Source organism: Etheostoma spectabile, unplaced genomic scaffold (assembly GCF_008692095.1).
Source record: "Etheostoma spectabile isolate EspeVRDwgs_2016 unplaced genomic scaffold, UIUC_Espe_1.0 scaffold00018968, whole genome shotgun sequence".
NCBI lineage: Eukaryota > Metazoa > Chordata > Actinopteri > Perciformes > Percidae > Etheostoma > Etheostoma spectabile.
The window spans coordinates 1-9,881 of record NW_022604596.1 but is presented as its reverse complement, the minus strand read 5'-3'; the positions used below and the strand labels follow the sequence as shown (position 1 = coordinate 9,881).

At 43.9% G+C, this 9,881-nt stretch overlaps 3 non-coding genes across 3 annotated transcripts; all 3 read right to left on the bottom strand.

Moving 5' to 3' along the window:
• Positions 1-381: 381 nt before the first annotated feature.
• Positions 382-454, bottom strand: trnav-uac (transfer RNA valine (anticodon UAC)). Its single transcript has one exon. It is a non-coding gene; the product is annotated as a tRNA-Val (tRNA).
• A 182-nt stretch (positions 455-636) lies between these two features.
• Positions 637-709, bottom strand: trnav-uac (transfer RNA valine (anticodon UAC)). Its single transcript has one exon. It is a non-coding gene; the product is annotated as a tRNA-Val (tRNA).
• Positions 710-948: 239 nt separating this feature from the next.
• Positions 949-1,021, bottom strand: trnav-uac (transfer RNA valine (anticodon UAC)). Its single transcript has one exon. It is a non-coding gene; the product is annotated as a tRNA-Val (tRNA).
• Between the last annotated feature and the right edge of the window lie 8,860 nt (positions 1,022-9,881).

Here is a 9,881-nt window from a genome sequence, read left to right as displayed (position 1 = left end):
AAAACCAGGGCCTTCTGCTTGTAAAGCAGACGTGATAACTACTACACTATAAAACCTCTGTAAAAGGCACGACCTGTCTCACTCCTTTGACATATATCACTAGACAAACAACAAAGACAGTCCATAATACAGTAATATTTTTTCATTCATGGGTACACTGCCAAGAATGAGAGACAAAACATATTTGAAGAACCTTTAAGAAAGTCCATTTTCCATTCATTTTTACAATTCTATGTATAACTATGCCCTAATTGACTGAGAAAAGAAGGCATCGCTGTGGGTTTTTATTCAATTGTTGTTCAACCCTTTTCAAACGGTAACAGACAAATGACAATTGCCAGGTGGTACCAAATACATAGTTCTCACTTCAAACCATAAGCCTGATTCCACTAGGGATTGAACCCAGGACCTTCTGCGTGTAAAGCAGACGTGACAACTACTACGCTATGGAACCTCTGACGTACTGTCATCTTTAACATAATCGGAACAATACAGTAAAAATAATGGCTGGAGGTGAGGTTCTGAAAAGACATGGGCTTATATTTTATTATTTGCATTGAATTCTTTCTAAAGACTTTTTAAATAACAATTACCAGGTGGTACCAAATACATAGTTCTTACTTTAAAGCATAAGTCTGGTTCCACTGGGGATTGAACCCAGGACCTTCTGTGTGTAAAGCAGACGTGAGAACTACTACTCTATGGAACCTCTGACGTACTGTCATCTTTAACATAATCAGAACCATACTGTAAATAAAATGGATGGAGGTCAGGTTCTAAGAAGTGAAACCAATGCAAGAGCACTGAAGAAGTCTTTCAGATAGACAATATGTCTTTGGAGCATGTTATTTTTGACTGTCGAGTATAGTTCACTCCAATTTTTAAGACTTTTCAAGGGACGCCTGCCAGGTGATAACAGGACATAGTTCTTACTTTAAACCTTAAATTTGGTTCCACTGGGGATCGAACCCAGGACCTTCTGCGTGTAAAGCAGATGTGATAACTACTACACTACGGAACCTCTGTGATCTGGCTTTTCTTTACATAACCTGCATATAAATGTGACCTGAACCATAGACTGTAGAATTAGCTGTACTGTAGCTCCGGTTCTGAAAAGTGAAAACAATGCAATGGTGAACGAAGTGAAGTGAGGTTTCTTTTCAGCACTGTAGCCAGGCTGATGGAAGGCCACAGCTCTACTGAGCCAAGTATTCCCATAGCTCTTAGTAGTAACGACTTTATGAGATTCGTCAATGATAAAATTACAACTATTAGGAGCAAAATTCACCAAGACCTGCCTTTAACTGGCACTGACTTATCTCTAAAGTCAGGAACCTTAGAAACAGCTGTAAAACCAGATACGTGTTTAGACTGCTTTGCTTCAGTTGATCTTTATCAATTTAATTCAATTATTTCTTCATCTAAACCATCAACCTGCCTCTTAGATCCCATCCCGACTAGGCTACTTAAAGAAGTTTGACCATTAGTCAACACTTCTCTACTAGATATAACCAATCTGTCTTTATTAACAGGCTATGTACCACAGTACTTTAAAGTAGCTGGAATTAAACCTCTTCTAAAAAAGCCCAACTTTGATCCAGATGTTTAGCCAACTATAGACCTATATCCAACCTTCCATTTCTCTCTAATATTCTTGAGAAAGCAGTCGCCAAACAGCTGTGTGACTTTCTGCATAGCAACAGCTTATTTGAGGATTTTCAGTCAGGATTTAGAGTTCATCATAGCACAGAGACAGCACTTGTGAAAATTACTAATGACCTCCTAATTGCATCAGACACAGACAGGACTTATCTCTGTATTGGTGTTATTAGATCTTAGTGCTGCATTTGATACCATCGACCATCTTATCTTATTATAGAGATTGGAACATTTAATTGGCATTAAAGGAACTGCTCTAAGCTGGTTTAAGTGTTATTTATCAAATCGATCTCAATTTGTGGTCCAAGATTGTTGAGCTCAAACGGCTCACACATTATGATTGCAGCCTTCACAGGAAGAAATAATTAGTCAGAAAGAAATAGCAACATTATAATTAGCCTGCCCTGCAGGGAAAGCACACCAGCTTACAAATTACCACATTGTCTAGCTAGCAAACTAGGTATTTACACTGTTTTCAAAGAGCACTTTTGCGGTTTGTTTTACTTTGGTTGCTAAGCAACCCAGCGGCGGTATCATGCAGTAAAACCTTTAACTGTCTATGGCAAATACAGATGTTTCATAAAAAACAGTAAAAACATGCAGGGCTATAACATAACCTTATGTCTGCACTAAATAACCAAAACAGTGGCATTAAGATGGAAGTAGACTAGATTGTTCAACTTGATGTCCCTTAAATTCACAGTTTATTTTGTAAACAATTGGTGTATGTATAATTGGAGATTTTTTTAAGATGTGTAAAGTCCTGACCATTCCTGACGGGAATTGAACCGGGCCCCGGCGGTGAGAGCGCCTAATCCTAGTCACTAGACCACCAGGGAGTCAAACTATCAATTTATTTTGTAGATGTGAGTTTCCTTTGTGGGTAATTTAGCATCGTTCTCATCTTTTCTCTCATTCTCTTCTTCCCTACCTCTTTCCCTTTTTCCTCTTCTTCCCCCCCCCTTACAGATTATTGCTCCCAGCTTTGACGCAATGGATAAGGCGTCTGATTAGGAATTAGAAGATTCTAGGTTCAACTCCGGCTAGCTCGTAGTGCTCTTTAGCAACTAAATCCCTTGTTTGTCATTTCCAACTTACCCCCCAGGACAAACTCTACAAAAAGTACATCTATAAATAGCCAAATGATGAGTAATTATTGTTTCAACATGTGTGTAAGTTCATCTATAGTCATCATAGTGTCAGTCAACTACAGCAATAATCAAGCTCTTGTTGTTGTTTTTCTGTTTTTGCTTGCTAATCATTTTTCCTTGAACATAAAAATTGTCCCTGAAGGACAGAATCAGCAGTGCTAGATAAACCATCCATAAAATGTTCATTTGTCAGTCATTAATCAGGGAAAGCGGGAAAATATTAGTAGAGTTGATATTCAGAGTTCCCACTATGCTTTCACAACAACAAGGGCCTACTGCTACCAAGTGATCGTGTAGTGCAGGGCTATTCAATTAATTTGGAATTGGGGCCAGTTCATGAAACTGAGGCAAAATAAGGGGCCGGAGAATATGAGTAATTATAGTAACAAATAAAGAAATTACAACAACATACTGAAGGAGTCAATATATTCTATTTTGTAAATGCAGAACAACGTATGCATATTGTGGTACACTAAGACACACAGGTCCATGACATTGTTCCATTCAAAAGACAATACAATGTTGAAAAATCAGAGACAGACAATTAGAGAAATGCAGTTAACTAACAGAAAACATCCACTTAATTGCACATAACTGTACAAAATTTACAGCTCATTATCCTCAATTGACAATGAAGAGATACATTTCAGTGTTACAAGTAAAGAGGGAAATAATCCTCAGAAATAGGGGATATGCGATTGTGAGTTTTAATGGCATTCATGTGTGAGAATGATGACTCACAAGTGTATGTTGAGCCAAACATTGTCAAAAGAAAAAGTGCAAGACCCCTTGAATGTGGAAATTTCTCTCGGCTGACTTCACGGGTCCAGAATTTTTCAAAACCTGCTTGCTGTAATGACTGTCGCAAGTCATCTGATGACTGAATGTCAATGATTTCCAGTTGAAAAGACCCCTCATCCAATGACGATACCAGCTCCTTCCCTTTCAATGCAAAGTCTGCCTCAACATTCACACAGAAAGGGTCCTTCACAAATCTCATCACTTCACTAGAGATGCTGAAATCCTCAAACCTAGTGGCAAAGTTGTTTTTCAATGAATCAATAAACCCTGACATCACCTCAGTAATTTGCAGGCCAGATTCCTCAATGTGGGGAAGTGGAGCATCTTGGCTGGACAAAGATCAGCAGAGAAGAGTGAGAGCTTTCTTTGAAAAGCATGAAGTTCTCCACAAGTTCTGCGACTGTTTTATCTCTGCCCTGCAACTCCATGTTAAGTTGGTTCAAATGATGGAAAACGTCACTCAAAAAGCAAACAGCGGCATTAAACTCATCATTTTCCATCAGAGAACAGAACAGAAATTGCAGCTTTTCAATTTTGAAGACCGGAGAGAGAAACACCAGAATCTCCTCTTTTAGTTCACAAAAACGTTTCAAAGCGTTTCCTTTGCTAAGCCATCTAATGTCATTGGGATGAGCAATCTTTATATTCAGCAGACTGTCAGTCAACAGCTTGCGGAAAAGTCGGTGCTGTAAACTGGAGGTACAACGGATGAAGTTTATGATTGCCATAACAGAGTCCATGGTCTCTTTTAACTCACCACTGAGCTTGGCACACAGGAGGCTTTGGTGGATGAGGGCAATGCAGAGATCTCACCTGCGGAGCCGCAGCTGCCATCCTGCCGGCGAGCCCCTGATCCCTGCCCGCCATCGAGGGCGCACCATCCGTCACCAACATGTTGACGCGTGCCAAATCCAAGTTGTTCTCCTCAAAGAATGAAGCAATTTTAGTGAAGATAATCTCCCCGTAGTGTGCCCCTCCATGGGAATTAGTCCAAGCAGATCCTCACGAAAACATCCCCATCAAAAATCGCACATAGAGGCACAGCTGTGCAACATCAGTTATCAGTCGACTCATCCACGGCCAACGACATCACCTCGGCCTTCCTCAGCTTGTCAAAAGCGTCTCGAAAACGTCCGATGCAAGGGACTCGACTCTCCTCATATTTGACGTGTCAGAAATGGAATTTGCTTGATCAATCGATAATGTTTTTCGGGTTTTCTCATCTGTTACCACCTCCTCAAGGATGCCAGCATACACTCCTTGACTGTCTAGAGTCTGTAAACGGCTTTTTCTTTTTGCCCAATATCCATGCCACTCGTAACGACGCCGCAGTTGCTATCTCTTGATCTGTACAGGCCCGAAACAAAATGCGACGTCTGTGCTAACAAGAGGTAAGCCCCGTTATCTTCTGCACCCGAGCAGCAGAGCCCGGAGGGAAAGTAGCATCAAAGTTAGCATGCGTTGTCTTGAAATGCCTTCTCAAATTATACTCTTTGCACACGGCAAGGCACTCGTTGCAGATTAAACACACAGGATTCGCATCAACGGCAAAAAAGCGTATTTCTCTGTCCATTCCTGTTGAACTGCCTGTTCTCTGAGTCAACTTTTCTTTTTTTTAAGGGTAGTGAGAGACATTTTTCTTGTTAGCCAAACTTTGCGCTTGGCTGGTTTGGGAAATCCTTCTATAAACTGACAACTGACTCCATGATGAATTTAACACAGGGTTATTCTTGTGGTCAACAGATGAAATGCGTTTCCGAGCAGTACACGTGCACGGACCTGATGGAGACTTGTCTAGTACAGAGGTCCCCAAAAGGCACTTAGACACTATTGTGCTCAGGGTTATATGGTTCCCCTTGTGGGGCCTGATTGGTCAGCTATACTGTTGCTGGGTTACAATCCCTGCTCTGCCTCTCCCTTCTTGCATGTCTATTATTTTCAGTTATCATTACTTCACAAGACAGCTATGTACTCCCTTCTAAGTGGTATGTCCTGTTCTCTGAGTTATCAGAACCGTCCTGAACTTCAGTGTCCTGGCCTCACCATCTCCTCTTCTGTGCTCACTGTAGCATATCTGACTAAGATAGCCCTGTCTGTTCTCTCCCTCCTTAGCTGTAACCCAGCTGCAAAGCATAAGTATAATATGTCACACATACACACACTCTTATTTAGTCTTTGGTTAATTCAGTAATACTGTAAGCCAGCTTTTACGTGGCCGTTCTGAGTGCCCTGTCATCACCACCCAGTCATTGTATTATTTTCCCACAAATTCCCCTTTTCGCACTACTAGGGCGAACACCTTTTACACTAACTGCAGTGCCTCAACGTCCTCCCCGTCCTCTGGATGGTGAGTAATGGCAGCATCCCAGCGGAATAGGGAGGCGGCGCTTTTCTTTGGACAAGGCAGTGGTGATGAGCGGGATGTCATGGTCCGCAGGAGGGCACACAGCAACCCCACAGGTAACTAGAATAGCGAGGGAAAAAACAGCAATAGATGTCAAACAAGCAGTGATAAGATTCTTCCATTTGCCAAAAAAAGGTTGTCATCCACCCTCCAATGGATTTGATACACTGAGGCGTCATGCATCTCTGGGAAAGGGCTCGAAGGTGGTTCAAAGCCCTGGTGACCTTCCATCCGGGGCAGTGTTGTTAGGGATGACCGTACAGCACATCTCTCCGAACATGGAACAGACTCCTCCTTTTTCAGCCAAAAGCATGTCCAGCGCCATCCTATTCTGGAGCGCCATGAGGGATGTTGGGGCCGTCTGCTCGGCAGGCCTTCGATGGCATCCCTAGTTGCATTGCTCAAGCGTAAAACATTATAATGCACAAAATTTATCCTATCTACATTTTTGCTGGGAGTGACGGGGAAGATGGCTGAAAGCAGTGGTATATTCTCAAATCCTGCGGCTATTGATCTGCCAATTTGTACTCATTCGGGACACCCTAGGAACTCCTATGCTGTCTATATAGGTTGGGGTTCCCGCCCATGGATCAAAGCCGGGCCTTGCATTACTACGGGCCCTGCGCCTTCTCTTTACGGTCAGTTGCACAGCCTTATGGTGGGTATAGTGGACTCTACTCCCCACCAAAGATATGGGCATAGCTAATCTAACCATAGCACAAACTCCTGACGTTTGATTTGGGAACTTTATCTGGGAGTACAACCTAAGACCACCACAATAGTAGAATAGTCTATCTAGCACTGGGCCTAGGGCTGTTTTGTTTTGTACAGTTGTATACACCAGTTGGGGGTATATCACCTAGTTTGATTGTGGGCTTGCTTGATCCGGTGAGATTGAAACAGTGATATCTTGCACCCTCCCCCTTATGGCGGTAAATACCTGGTTTTTCAAAGCCTGGGGGAAAGAGGGATGCTAGGGTAGTACAATTGCGGGAAGCGTCTTTAGAGTGTGTGAAGTTCAACATGCATGATATCCTGCGGGTCCTCATTAGGAACAACGGGGCCGGGTTAGTGAACATGACTGGTCTAGCTGTGGCACAGGCCACGCACCCTCCATGTGTTGTTCTTTGGCATTCTGTATTAGCCACCTGATCCATAAATTGTCCTGGCCTGCACCTGATGATAACTCTAACACATCTTCCACCTCATTTTAGAGAAGTCCTGCACTATTACGTCTTCCTCCTTCAGAGGGGGTTTACTGTAGTCTCTGCCATGTCAGTGTCATTCTGTGTGTGCGTGAGGGGATCCAAAATTTATCTGCAGGGGGGTTATCTGGTCACTTCCTGCTATCCATACACCTATGGCTAACATCCACACATCCTGACCGTTCCTGCTCCCAATTGCTCTATTTACTGACAGGGTTATGGGATTTTTCGTGGGGTCTGAACTATAGTCCCGCTGTATAGATAATATCTCCCATTCATCTTGTTGTACCCACCAATCTCTTTTGTCTGTCAACCTCGCCCATGGTTTCCACCTCCTGTTGTCCAACCCGCGTCATACCAGCTGTTACAGAGACTACCTTTCCACCTGTCCGGAAGCGCTCCTTTCACAATCCTCTACCTTTTGATAGTCGTCACAGATGTACACATCTGTGTTTTTGTAGAAACTATTATACCCCCGCAGTCTAGCCTGACACCAATCAAAGGTAAATGACGTGGTTGAGTCTCTCACATAGGGGGAGTCAATCTGGCACCGCACCTTGGGGATGGGCCCTTAGTGTGTTGCTTCACTACTGCCCAAACTGCTCTTCTTTTCTCTCGTCTAGTTTCATTTCCTTTGTTACGAGAGGTGGTGGGACCACTACCGGGTGATTGTTTTTGGTCTCGGTCCCCATACGCATGTTCAACCCAGAATAATGCTGCAACTCCCCACCCTACTACTACTACTGCTAGGACAACTGTTGTCTTTTTCCCAAACCCATTGCCTTCCAAGTAGGGATGTACTATGTGGGGGCGTTCCCGCCAAAACATCTCTTCCATCTAACATTTTGGATTGCTTTTATAATTTCTGCCAATGGGCGGCTAGGAGGTGCGACTGGGGCACAATGTGTCAGGTGGTGCCAAGGTGCCCCTTTTTTACCTTTAAACTGGACCGAGTGTGAAGTAACCTCCCGTACTTCGTAAGCCGCGCGACCACCTGGGGTCAGTCCACTTCCTTGTGAACTTGACCCTGACCCAGTCGCCTACCTTGACAGGTAGTGTTGCTTCCTCCTGCGGTTTCCTGTTCGAAACTGGACCTGCGTTAGAAAGGGCTGAAACCAGAGATGTTAGCTTTTTCATATAGTCTGTCATTCTATTTGCTGAAACATCTAACATTGGCATGTGGCCTCCATCTAGTGGAGGTCCTGGCATTTTCTCCTGTCATTATTTCGTGTGGGGTCAAATGTGTTTCTCGTCTTCTGAGGACTCATAGCCATGAGGGCCAATGGGAGCGCTTCTACCCATGTTAACTTGCTTCCTGCACATGCCTTAGGATCTTAGCCTTCAATGTCTGGTTTGCTCCTTCCACCATTCCCTGTGACTGTGGATGATTAAACTGATCCGAAGGCATGAGTGATTCCCAGGGCATGTTCTACTTCTCTTAGTAGTTTGTTGTTAAAATGTGTGCATTATATGACCTTATTTGCCTGGGGACCCATACCTCGGGAGAGTTCAGTTTTGAGCCATTTCACCACTGTTTTTGCGTCCTCTTTTCCGGGGGAATGGCTTCTACCCACCTAGAGAACCTGTCTACCATCACCAGAAGATACCTTTTTCCCCTACCACATTTTCTGCGCCATATCAGTATAATCTATACTGATCTCTTGAAAACAAGTGGGGGACTGGGTACGCTCCTTAGTGTGGTGTATGGTTTCTGAACATTATGCTCTCCACACACCTGCATTCCTGACAAAAATGTGTCACCATGTCCCTCAAATTGGGGTGCCACCACAACTCAGACAGATTCAGGAGAGGTCTGTTGTCTTCCTTAATGTGGTGGTCTGTGTGCTCAGGTAGCAACATTCTGCACATCTCGGCTGATGCTGCTATCTTCCTGATGAGACCTCAATCCCATCTTGTTTTTGTGGCGCCGCTCGCTGCCACTGATTCCATCATAGGCTCCCGCCTTTTTCTGCTTCTAGAATGTCTTAGGCTCCAGTGCCATTGGTTGTGATTCTATCTCTTTCGATAGTACCATCTGTTTTGGGGAGTATCCTCCGCTCTTTTGGCTGCAGACTGCTGCTCGTTTCCTGCACTACTCTGTCCTTGCCTGCGTTATGTCCTTTGCTTTTCATTATGGACACCTTTAGTGGAGCGGCAATAGCCTCCACTAGCTCCATTATCTCCTTCTGATGTTTTAGGCATCCTGCAGAGGGGACGTATCCTCGCCTTTTCCACATGATCGCGTCCAAGTGTGATGTTCGAGCATAAGCAGGTCTGTAAAAATGTTCACTGTTCTTCCTTTGGCTAGCAGAAGGGCTGCGATCAGAGCTTTTATTTCTGCTTTCTGTGCTGACGCTGGTTGGTTTATTATTCCTGCTTCCAGTGTCTGATGTGTTCCATCTGGGTGTTGTGGGAACTGCCATATGATGCTTTGTTAGTCCCATCCTTTGTTTTGTAGCAACATCCGTCTGTGTAGAGCCACATGTCAGCCGATGTCTGGTACGTTTCCAGATCTGACCTATATTGCTTTCTTGGGTGCTTCTTCCTCGCAAACAGTGGCCTCCCCTGTCTACTCATATGTTGGCCATGTTATTCCTTTGATGAGTAGGTGATGTGCGGTGGGTACAGGCAGTCTGCAGTTTTGTTCTCCTTGTGGCACTG